At 43.2% G+C, this 12,249-nt stretch overlaps 1 long non-coding RNA gene and 1 pseudogene across 1 annotated transcript; one reads left to right on the plus strand and one right to left on the minus strand.

Annotated features, from left to right (window-relative positions):
- Nucleotides 1–677: 677 nt before the first annotated feature.
- Nucleotides 678–9,723, minus strand: LOC133061819 (uncharacterized). The gene is made up of 2 exons (XR_009694042.1): nucleotides 7,373–9,723; nucleotides 678–3,227 (listed from the first exon to the last, which is right to left on the minus strand). It is a non-coding gene; the product is annotated as an uncharacterized LOC133061819 (long non-coding RNA).
- LOC133061818 (protein SET-like) lies at nucleotides 3,480–4,335 on the plus strand (annotated as a pseudogene).
- Nucleotides 9,724–12,249: the final 2,526 nt, after the last annotated feature.

Genomic DNA, 12,249 nt, shown 5'->3' on the forward strand with positions numbered 1-12,249 from the left:
ATATTTACCTTCTGGCCCATTCTAGAAAAAGCTTACAGGAACCTGTTCTTTGAGACCAGGTTTTGAGTATACATGAAATACAGGGGAAAGGCACACAAGCTAAATGACATCATGAGGAAACAATCAGGCAATTACAGATCATAGGAAACTCTTCTAACGTCAGTATCCTTGTAAAAGATTCATAAGGCTATTCTAGACCAAAGTGACAAAAGTGACGTGACAATCAAATTCAATGTCAATTTTAGTAGGACTGGTTTGGATATATGCTATAAAAATATTCTGGCGACAGTTGGGATAACTTGAGTATGCATCAGATATTTAAAGTTACTTATGAAGCTATTGGTTTTTTTGGGTGAAATAACAGTATTATAAGTATATAGAGCATATTCTATAAATTCTTCAATATTTCATGAAGCTGTATTAAAGAATAAAGTGCTGCAATGTCTCCACTGAAAATCAAGTATTAGCGGGAAAATATACATATGTGTATATGTATTGTGAAATATTTCATAATGTGGCACTATGTTGAAAACTGTGGTTTCAAGGTATAGCTTATACAAGATTTTAGTCTGTCATTGTACCAAATTCTCTCCATTTAAAATTGTAAATTAAATCTATCATAAAAATAAACAAATTTATAATCAGTTATTAACTCCTTAAATATATACTCATGAATCTTTTTTTAATGTTTTTTTTTTTATTAGTTGGAGGCTAATTACTTCACAACATTTCAGTGGGTTTTGTCATACATTGATATGAATCAGCCATGGATTTACACGTATTCCCCATCCCGATCCCCGCTCCCACCACCCTCTCCACCCAATTCCTCTGGGTCTTTCTTTTTTAATAGAAAACTAACTTAGTAAATAGATACCTTATAAATATATGCATTTGCATGGCTATATGCTGATGATTTAAAGTTTAAAACTTAGAAATGAAACAAAATTATTAAAATATAGAAGAAAATAGAGAATACTGACATTTCTGGCTAGAAAATAGAAAATGGAAACGGGTAACACCAAACTAGTAATGAGAAATAATCATAGAAACTACAAAGTCATGCCTTTCCTTGAACCCAGAGAGAGCTGATATACAACAAAGAAGCCTAAACTCTAAGAAAAGATCATGCACAAAGATACTATCAGGAACACTGGTTCACATATACAGTGCACACACAAACACACACACACAAATGATATGACTGTTACAGAAATGGTTAAGAGGATTCATCTAAATTTTCTTAATTAAAGAAAGTGCTCTCAGCTTTTCACTGTTGAGTATGGTGCTAACTGTGGGTTTGTCTTACATGGCCTTTTTCACAAAACTAAAACAGAAAAAATTTAATTTGTATGAAATAGCAAAAGCAATCTTGAGAAAGAAAACAGAACTAGAGGGATGAGGGTCCCTGAAATCAGACTATACTAAAAATCTAGTTACTAAAAGCAGTATGCTACTAGCACAAAAACGGAAATATACACCATATTTCTGGGTAGAAAGTCCAGAGATAAACTCACACACACGTGGTTGTGTACTCTATGTCAAAGGAGGCAAAAATATACAATGGAGAAGAGGCAGTCTCTTCAGTAAGTGGTGCTGAGAAACTGGACAGCCACGTGAAAAAAACACCATGCAGAAAAATAAACTCAAGTGGTTTAAACACCTAAATGTAAGGCCAAATAGTATAAGACCCTTAGAGAAAAACATAGGCAGAACACTTCTTGACATAAATTATAGCAATATCTTTTTTGATCCCTGGTAGTCCAGTGGTTAATGCTGGAGAAGTGCGTTCAATCCCTGGTCGGGAAACAATGATTTCACATGCTGGGGGAAACTGAGCCCACGTGCAACTACTGAGCCCACGTTGCAGTGAAATATCCCACATGATGCAATAAAGATCCCACATCCCACCACAAGTTATAAGATCTGACCTAGCCAAATAAACAGACAAATAAACATTTTTCAAAAGAAAGACCATTTCAGAATGGGAGAAAATATTTTCCAAAGAAGCAATCAACAAGGCATTAATCTCCAAAATATTCAAACAGCTCATGCAGCTCAATACTAAAATAAAAGAAAAACAAAAATGGGCAGAAGATCTACATAGCTATTTCTCCAAAGAAGATAAGCTCAGGCACTTCAGTCATGTGGGACTCTTTGCACCCCCATGGACTGCAGCCCACCAGGCTCCTCTCTCCATGGAATTCTCCAGGCAAGAATACTGGAATGGAATGCCCTCCTCCAGGGGATCTTCCCAAATTGGGGAGTGAACCTGGGACTCCTGCATTGCAGGTGCATTCTTTACCCACTGAGCCACCTGGGAAGCCTACCCCACACACCCCACATAGAAATTGCAAAAAAGGATATGAATGATCCTCAACATCACTAATTATTAGAGACATGCAAACCAAAACTATAAAGAAGTATCACCTCACATAGGTCAGGATGGCCATCACCAAAAATTCTACAAACAACAAGTGCTGGAGAGGATGTGTAGAAAAGGGACCCCTCCTACATGTTGGTGGGAATGTAAACTGGTACAGCCACGATGGACAACAGTATGAAGATTTGGGGGTGTCAGTGGCACTAAGGAGCAGCACAGAAGCACTTCATCAGGGGAATGGAGGCCAAGGGAAGAGTGAAGGGAATAGAACATCGGTGTTGTCATGTCCGAGAGATGTAGCGTGAAGAGCTTCACCTTTAGAACTAGAGGACACCAGTGATCACTACCTTTCCACATAGCTGGGAAAGGGTCATATGAGGACACAGTGAGAATGGGGCCAGGTACAAGCCCAGAGAGAGCTTTCATCAGAAACCAGCCCTACCAGTACTTGATCTTGGACATCCAGCCCCAGAACTGTGAGAAAATAAGTTTCAGCTCTTTGAGACACTCGGTCTATATTTTGTTGTGGCAGCTCTAGCAGAATTGATAATCATGGCCATATAGAAAACAGTAAAAGTTAAAAAGTGCAAACAAAGAAAATTATCATAATTCTGTCACACAGACTTCCAGAAAATTTGAGGGATATATTTTTCTTATCTTTAAAAACATATTAAGAATATTCTCTTTCATCATCAAATATGGATCTCAGAATATGTTGAGCTTTGTAGAATAATAAAATCCTTAGTTTTAGACCTGCCATGGTTTAGGGATGCTGGAGTGACATGACGGAAATCTTTGTGGTGTTGGAATACTGAGAGATCTTGGTTGCACTGACAGTTGCAGGAATCTACAAATATGAAAAAGACATGGAATTACACACACACATCGTACCAATGTCAGTTTCTTCATTTAAATATTGGACAATCATTATATAAAAATGTAATCTTTGTGGGGAAATGACTGAAGATTACACAGGACCGCTTGGCACTATTTTGCAACTTCCTCTTAATCTATATTTCAAAATAAAACTTAAAAATAAAAAAGTCTGAGTTCTCTGAGCTTGCAGTACCTCTCTCCTCCCCTGGGAGGATTCTTGGCTTTTTTTTTTCCCAGCATGGCCCCCAAACACCAGTCTTCACTTCCACCACAAGCTAAGAAACCAAAGAAAGCAAGGCGGATTCCTGTCTCCAGGTCAGATGAAGCATCTGCTTCTTCAAATTTGCTGAAGAAAGAAAAAGAATAGCAAGAAGCAAGTGAACATGTTGATGAAGTGCAAAGTGAGATAGACTTAATGAACAAGCCGGTGAGGAGATTTTGAAAGTAGAATAGCAATATAACAAACTCCACCAACCATTTTTTCAAAAGAGGTCAGAATTGATGGCAAAAATCCCAAAATTTGGGGTAACAACATTTGATAACCATCCACAAGTGTCTGCACAGCTTGGGGAGGAGAATGAAGAGGCACTACATTATTTGACAAGAGTCAAAGTGACAGAATTTGAAAACATTAAATCAGGTCACAGAATAGATTTTTACTTTGATGAAAACCCTTACTTTGAAAATAGAATTTTCTCCAAAGAATTTCATTTCAGTGGAGGTGGTGATCCATCTTCAAAGTCCACTGAAACCAAATGGAAACCTGGAAAGGATTTGATGAAACGATCAGATCAACACAGAAAAAGGCCAGCAGGGAGAGACAGCATCAGGAACCAGAAAGCTTCTTCACCTGGTTTACTGATCATTCGGATGCAGGTGCAGATGAGTTAGGAGAGGTAATCCACAGATGATATTTGCCAAATCCATTACAGTACTACTTGGTTCCTGACATGGATGATGAGGAAGAGGAAGGAGAAGAAGACAACAATGATGAAGAGGAAGAAGGATTGGAAGATATTGATGAAGAAGGGGATGAGGATGAAGGTGAAGAAGATAAGGGGGAGGAAGATGAAGAATAAGATAGATGACTAATGAAAGGAACACTAATGGATTCCAACCTTTTTTGATTTTCACCAGTCCTTGGGAGCAAGTTCCAGTCTTTTTTTTTTTTTTTTTTTTTCCTTTTCTCCTCTTGTTCTCTGTCACCCTGTTTTTAAAGTCTCTTTTCTCCTTTATACCACAGTTCACAACTTATTTGGCAGGGGGAATGCCTTGAGCAGAATTCAACGGGTAAAGAATCTCTACCCACTTCTGTTCCAAATTCATTTTTATCCCTTGTTGCCTCAACAAAATCTTTATGAAATCAATACCACCATGCTCTGTGGGAAAAAAACAAAAACCTTCTGCTCCCTTAGCTCTGCCGGAAACTGGAGGGTGCTAGGCTCCTGTGTAGTAATGCATAGAATTCTAGCTTTTTTCCTCCCTTCTCTGTATAATGGGCTCAGAGATTACACTGTGTCTCTATATGAATATGGACAGTTAGCATTTACCAACATGTATCTGTCTACTTTCTCTTGTTTAAAAAAAGAAAAAAATACTTTCAAAATGGGGTTTATAGAAGGTTAGCAAAGGGTGGGTTTTGGACATTTTTTGGCATGTTTAATTGTGATGTTTAATGGAAATCCTTGCAGTTTAAGATGACACTTTCAAAATAAAATTATCTCCCAATGATGACTTGAGCCCTGCCACTTGATGGGAGAATCAGCAGAACCTGTAGGATCTTATTTGCAATTGAAATTCTCTATTGTAATTTTGCTCCTGTTTATTTGTAAACTTTTCTTTCTGTTTCACTGGAAAGGAAAGATGATACTGTTTTAAATGTTAAAAGTGTACAAGTTGCTTGGTTACAATAAAACCAAATGTGTACACGAAAGAAATTTTTTAATCTGTTAATTTTATGCCCGATGTCCGAATCCCTGAGCTCCGGGAAGAGAGAAGGCCTCCAAGACAATGCAACTCGCAGGAAGGGAAGTTTATTACTGACTCGAGCCAGGACTCTCTGCCCGCAACCAACGCAGTGGTGAGAGTCAGAGAGCCCCGAGCCCAGGCTGTTACACAATTTTATAGGGTGAGAAGCGGATTGGTTACACGTTTGCAAAACAATTTCATTGGTCAATACTTTCGCACGCAAGGGACTTTCCTGGGGGTTTCCCCCGGTTCCTAATTTCCTAATTGGCAAACATCGGTGAAAGCTAATTGGTCCTAATTGGCAAACAGTGGTCATTGTTAAGCGAAAACTACCTGATAGTAGGAAGGCCTACTCCTAATTTAAGTTGTGTTACTTCTGCTCGCCTCACATTCCCCCCTGTCTGTTGTTCAAATAGAGGAATCTTCCTCTTTTCCATCTTGGGCCGCTGACACTATAAGTGGACCCAGGAGGGTGGAAATTAAGGTAGTTGAAAACAAGACTCAAACCATCTCTGCTGGGCTTCCCTTTCTCTTTCTAATCAAGACCATCTCAGACAAAGAAGTCAAAGACTTCTCTAAATGACTGATTGATTCTCTTACCACTCTTGTATGGTCTGCATAGAAACCTCACAGACCCTACCCTGTTGAAAAATCAAGTCATCTACAGCAGCTCGTAGGGAGGAAAGCCCTTGGCCTTGCAGAGATAGTAAAGCTTGGTTCACCCATATCTGAGGTACTTGGCCCTGCGGGTTGCGCCACACTCGGATCTACCAAAACCACTGTAGTGCAGTCAGAACCCTTCCATACACCTCTAAATCCAAGTCTCTTGAGGATCTGAGAGGCACTGCTACCCTTCTCCTTATTCAACACAGACACCACGGAATCGGCAAAGCAGGCAAACTTCATGGTATCTGTCTCATCCAAAGAGGAGCAACCCCCTTGTAGAACGCCTTTAAGCCTTCTTCCTTATACATTTTGGGAGCTGCATCCCTCAGAATGTTACCATAACCTGGTTGGGTTTGAATTCGAACTTTAGCAGCTTCCATAGCCTCACTCAGAGCCTCATTAGGGGAGTTCTTGAACCCCTGTGGGAGGCGGGTTCAAGTTAATTGTCAGCAAAGAATTCAGTACTGGCAGAGGCAGCCAAATACAGTGATGTGCGCCACAGATAGGCATTTTCCTCTCTAAGTATGTACTTCATAAAAGCCAAACTTGCAGAGCCCCTGCAGGGAGTAGCCAATGAGGGTTGGGGCCCATCCTTTGGCCAAACCACAGAAACCATTCTCTTTGAGTGTAACTGAAAATCCATTAAGAATACCCTTGTACTTCTGTGGGTCCACCTGCATACGGTATTTCACTAAATCCAGAGGAACAACAGCAGTGTGTGTCAGACCACAACTTAAGACCCCACCAAAGCCACACAATGCACAAAACTTCACGGAGCCATATTCGGCAGCTCCAGCTTTCCTTTGCCCATCTCTTACATAGCGGCTCCCATCGGTGAACCATACTAGCTCACTGTTGTCTAGGGGTACATCAGTTAAGTCTTGTCATGCCGCCAGGGCCTCAGCCAGTATCTTGCTGCAATCATGGAGCTACAAACAGCTGGAATGGCTTATTTGGGTTAGGCAGGGCAAGGGCTGGGGCTTCTAGTAGGGCCCGTCTGAGTGTCTGGAAAGCCTGTTTCATTGGCTCAGTCCAAGTCCAGTTTGGGGTCTCTTTACTTCCCTCATACAAGGGCCGGGCCTTCTCAGAAAACCCCACGATCCACAGTCTGCAATATCCAACAGTCCCCAGAAACTCTCTCACCTGGCGGAGGGTCTTGTGCCTTCATGGCCTGGGTTAGCCACCTTTGCCCCTGCCTGATCTTATACCCCAAACAGGTGACCTCTTGCTGGGCTATTAATTGTGTAGCAGAAGGACCTCTGGGTGGCAGGTCCTCACTCAGAGCCTCTTGAACCTCTTTGGGATTACCGATTGGCCTTCCCCCTCAGTCCACTCAAAGGCAAATATCTCCTGGCTCTGGGCCGCCAGGGGTAGGCTGAAAAAGGCATCTTTCAAGTCCAACACAGTGTGCCAAGTGTACTCAGGCAGCAAACTGCTCAGGAGGGTATACGGGTTAGAGACAGTGGGATGTATGTAACTCACCCATTTGTTGACTTCTCGCAGGTAATCTGTCCCCCCTGGCTTCTTAGTAAGGGGGTGTTCCAAGGGGATTGACACCGCTTGAGAATTCCGGCATCCATGAGACGTCGAATGTGGGGAGTGAATCCCCGCCGAGCTTCCTGGCTCATGGGGTACTGTCTCACCCTCACAGGAGTTGCCTAGGCCTTTAGCTCGATGACAACCGGATGTCTGTTTGGCCAGTCCCATCCCTGCCGTTTCAGCCCAGGCCAATGGGTATTTATTCATCTCTTAAGGCTAGGGATCCAAGTCCATCCATGACTGTCATTCTCCCAGCTCTGTAGGCTTAACTGAATAAAACCCAATGGCCTCTCCTTTCTTCCACAAAATCTTAGCTATGACACAGGAATGGGATCTCATTTCTCTCCATTTCCTGCTTTAACCACTCTCTCCCCAAGAGTGCTCACCTGCTTAAGACCCTCTCTAGAAGGGACAGATGTTTTCACAATATAGCCCACCACTGATCAGCAAGGTAAAGTGCCACAGCTGTGAGTAATCTTCAGCAGAATTTTCCAGTTCCTCATGACTGCAATTCTACTTTTCGTTACCCAGGACTTGGGGAGGGATGCCAAGTCTTGACTCCCCTAGTCACTGTCTTCCCCCGCATATAGAACTCGAGTTCCAGGGGAGATTCTCTCTCTCTTGGTTGTACCTCTCCTCAGGTCCCTCTTAGGGCACTCATTTTTCCAGTGCCCCTGTTCTTTGCAGTAGGCACACTGATCTTTCTTTAGGGCCTGCCTTTTTGGTTTCTGTTTTTCTCCCGTCCAGGGGTCTCGAGGTTCCCTCAATTCTGTTCTTGCTTTTATCCCCGCAAAAAGAATCTGGGCTAGCTCCCTCTGGTTCTTCCGGTTTTCCCTCATTCTATCCTTCCTGATCTTCTCAGCTAATTCCCTTTCCTCCCGTCGAATTCGTTCTTCCCTTTCTTCTGGGGTCTCCCTATTATTAAATACCTTTTCAGCTGCTTTCAATAAATCCTGTAACATCTGTTCTCCCAATCCCTCTATCTTTTGTAATTTCTTCCTAATAGCTGGGGCTGCCTGATTTACAAATGCTAACAGGACTGCAGCACGTGACTCCTCAGCCTGGGGGTCCATAGGTGTATATTGCCTGAAAGCTTCTATCAGCCTCTCTAGGAAGGCTGCCGGGCTCTCAGTGGGCTCTTGCCTCACTAAATCGGCTTTCTTGCTGTGGCCCGCAGGCCAGCCATCAGAGTCTGGTGGTACACTCGGAGACGCTCCCTACCTTCCGCTCGCTCAAAATCCCAGTTAGGCTGCAACAGAGGAAACCCCTTGTCCACGAGATGAGGCTGGGCAGTTGGCCTCCCGTCGGCCCCTGGGACCCGTTTCCGCGCTTCTGCCAGAATTTGCTCCTGCAACAGCTGCTGACAATTGTAGTGAAAGGAGAGTTTCACCTGGTTGGGCTCTAGTTACTGAGGCTCACTTATTGTAGGGCCTTCAGAGTCCGCCAGAGTGTAGCCCTGGCTGGGACTCATCAATTGCCCCACAACCATTCGCCTGTTCACTGAAACTCCTGCCTGCCTGCCTGAAAAGAGTCTAATTAAAAACCAGAGACAATGCCGGCACACACACAAACACGGACAAACACGGAGAGCCGAAGACAAACACACAGACAGACAAACGTCGGCCAACAACACAGCACTGGGTTTTCGGGCCCCCTGACCAGACCAGACTCGGGATCAGGAGAGGAACTCTCCTTCCCACAGAGCCGGCTGCCTTCCAGCGTGCTCACTGGCCTCGGCCTTACGGCGGCTAGAGAAAGCTTTCTCCTGTGCCAGATACCTCCCTGCTTTACAGCAGGGCCCCAGAATTACTCTGGGCTTTTCCTGTGCCAGATACCTTCCTGCTTTGCAGCAGGGCCCCGGAATTACTCTGGGCTTTTCCTGTGCCAGATACCTCCCTGCTTTGCAGCAGAGCCCCGGTTTTACTCTGGACTTCCTGTCCTGCCTGAGACAATGCCGGCACACACACAAACATGGAGAGTCAAAGACAAACACACGAACAGCTGACAACACAGTGCTGGGTTTTCGGGCCCCCTGAGTTTTCCTGAGCACCGGTGCTATTATCTATCCTTCCCCTCTGTCCTGGAAGTGTTCTCTTCCCCCGGTAAAGGGATCCCAGGCGAGCCCCCAAATGTTATGCCCGATGTCCGAATCCCCGAGCTCCGGGAAGAGAGAAGGCCTCCAAGACAATGCAACTCGCAGGAAGGGAAGTTTATTACTGACTCGAGCCAGGACTCTCTGCCCGCAACCAACGCAGTGGTGCGAGTCAGAGAGCCCCGAGCCCAGGCTGTTACACAATTTTATAGGGTGAGAAGCGGATTGGTTACACGTTTGCAAAACAATTTCATTGGTCAATACTTTCGCATGCAAGGGACTTTCCTGGGGGTTTCCCCCGGTTCCTAATTTCCTAATTGGCAAACATCAGTGAAAGCTAATTGGTCCTAATTGGCAAACAGTGGTCATTGTTAAGCGAAAACTACCTGATAGTAGGAAGGCCTACTCCTGATCTAAGTTGTGTTACTTCTGCTCGCCTCACAGTTAATATATAGCAAATAAATAATTCTATATTCACTCTGAACCAAGGTCTTCATACATGCAAAAAGACCAATAAAATGAGTCTTCATGTTTGATATAGGAGGTCTTCATATATCAAAACAGTATAAAAACCACTTTTGAAGAGTCTTGCAGTACAAATACCAGTAATGCTATGCAAATGCTTAGAAATTTAAAAAAAAAAAAAAATGCTTAGAAATTTCAGAGAAGTAATCATCAGGCAAAACAGGGGAAAGAAACATCCAGACCAGTGATTTCCTGTTAGATTATGAAAAGCAGCATGCGTGTGTGCCAAGTAGCTTCAGTCATGTCCCACTCTTTGTGACCCTATGGGCTGTAGCCTGCCAGGCTCCTCTGTCCACAGGATCTTCCCGGCAGGCCATGCCCTCCTCCAGGGAGTCTTCCCAACACAGCTATCGACCCCATGTCTCTTCAGTCTCCTGCATTGGCAGGTAGGTTCTTTACCACTAGTGCCACCCAGAAGAGCCCCGTGAAAAGGAGAAGTCATACTGAAAGCCAGAAGTCCCTCCCCCACACACAGAGGAAGATAAGACATCTTCTGTGGCTGGGCTTGCTGGTCTCTGCATCATGAGAAACAGGTATCTAAGTCTGCTTTCAAGTAAGTAGAATTATAACGATGGAGTTAGACAACTAAAGCTGCCTGAGAATTTTCTCTGTTCTTTACTTTTAGAGGCTTTTGCTTTGTTTCTGGTTTTCCCACTATCTTTACAAAGGAAAGCAAGGAAGGAATTTAAGAAGGGTATTAACTCAATTATGTTAAGTTCTCAAAGGAGAAAATTGGTGAAACTTTTAATTAGTTAATTAATTTATATTTTTGGTTGTGCTGGGACTTCGCTGTTGTACATGGGCTTTCTCTGTTTGCTGTGCACGGGGGCTCCTCTTGGTTGCAGTGCACGGGCTTCTCATTTTTGTGGCAACTCTCTCTTTTTAAAAACTTCTTATTTTGTATTGGCATATAGCTCATTAAGGGATAGGCTAGCCACTCCAGTATTCTTGGGCTTCCATTGTGGCTCAACTGGTAAAGAATCACAAGCAATGTGGGAGACCTGGGTTTGATCCCTGGGTTGGGAAGATTCTCGGGAGAAGGGAAAGGCTACCCACTCCACTATTCTGGCCTGGAGAATGTCAGGGACTGTATAGTCCATGGGGTCCAAAGAGTCGGACACAACTGAGCAACTTTTACTTTTACTTTTACTTTTCATAGCCGATTAAAAATGTTCTGATAGTTTCAGGTGGACAGCAAAGGGACTCAGCCATACATCTATACGAACCCACTCTCCTCCAAACTCTGGTGGCTCCTGTTGTTGCAGAGCATGGGCTCTAGGTGTGTGGGGTTAAGTAGCTGTGGCCCATGGGGTAAAGTTGTTCCACAGCATGTGGGACCTTCTGGACCAGGAATCGAACCTGTATCCCCTGCATTGGGAGGCAGATTCTTGCCTATTGGACTACCAGGAAAGTCCCAAGTTGGTGAAATGTATTCCTAGTGGAACTTAACAAAGATTTCTAATTTTACCACCTGTATTAGCCCAGGTTCTCAAAAGGAACAGAACCAATAGGATGAATCTACACAGGTGAGAAAGGATTTTATTTAAGAAACTGATTCATGAGATTGTGGAGGTTGAAAAGTCCAAAAATCCCAAGGACCAGCAGCACACTGGAAACCCAGGATGACCTGATGTTGCATCTCATGTTTGAGGGCCTCCAGAAGTGATTTTTTTTTTTTCTTCAAAGAGGTCAATTTTTTTTTCCTCTTTGCCCTTCAACTGATTAGATGAAGTTCACCCAGATTATGGAGGATAATGTGCTTTATTCAGAGTCTACTGATTGAAATGTTAACTCAGAAACAGACTCACTGACTTAGGAAATAAGATTATGATTACGGGTGGAAGTGGGGGATGAGAGATAGATTGGGAGTTGGGGATTCACATGTACCCACTGCTATATTTAAAATAAATAATCAACAAGAACCTACTGCATAGCACAGGGAACTCTGCTTAATATTCTGTAATAGCCTAAATGGGAAAAGAATTTGTAAAAGAATAGATACATGTATATGTATAACTGAATCACTTTGCTATACACCTGAAAGTAACACAACATTGTTAATCAACTATGGTCCAATATAAGATAAAGATGAAAGAAATGATTTTTCCTACCAAACGATGCTAGTTCATGTAACACCTTCACAGCAATGTCTAGAATAGTGTGGGACCAAATATGTGGGTACGCCCAGCCTCATTGCTATGTA

Source organism: Dama dama, chromosome 9, assembly GCF_033118175.1.
Source record: "Dama dama isolate Ldn47 chromosome 9, ASM3311817v1, whole genome shotgun sequence".
NCBI lineage: Eukaryota > Metazoa > Chordata > Mammalia > Artiodactyla > Cervidae > Dama > Dama dama.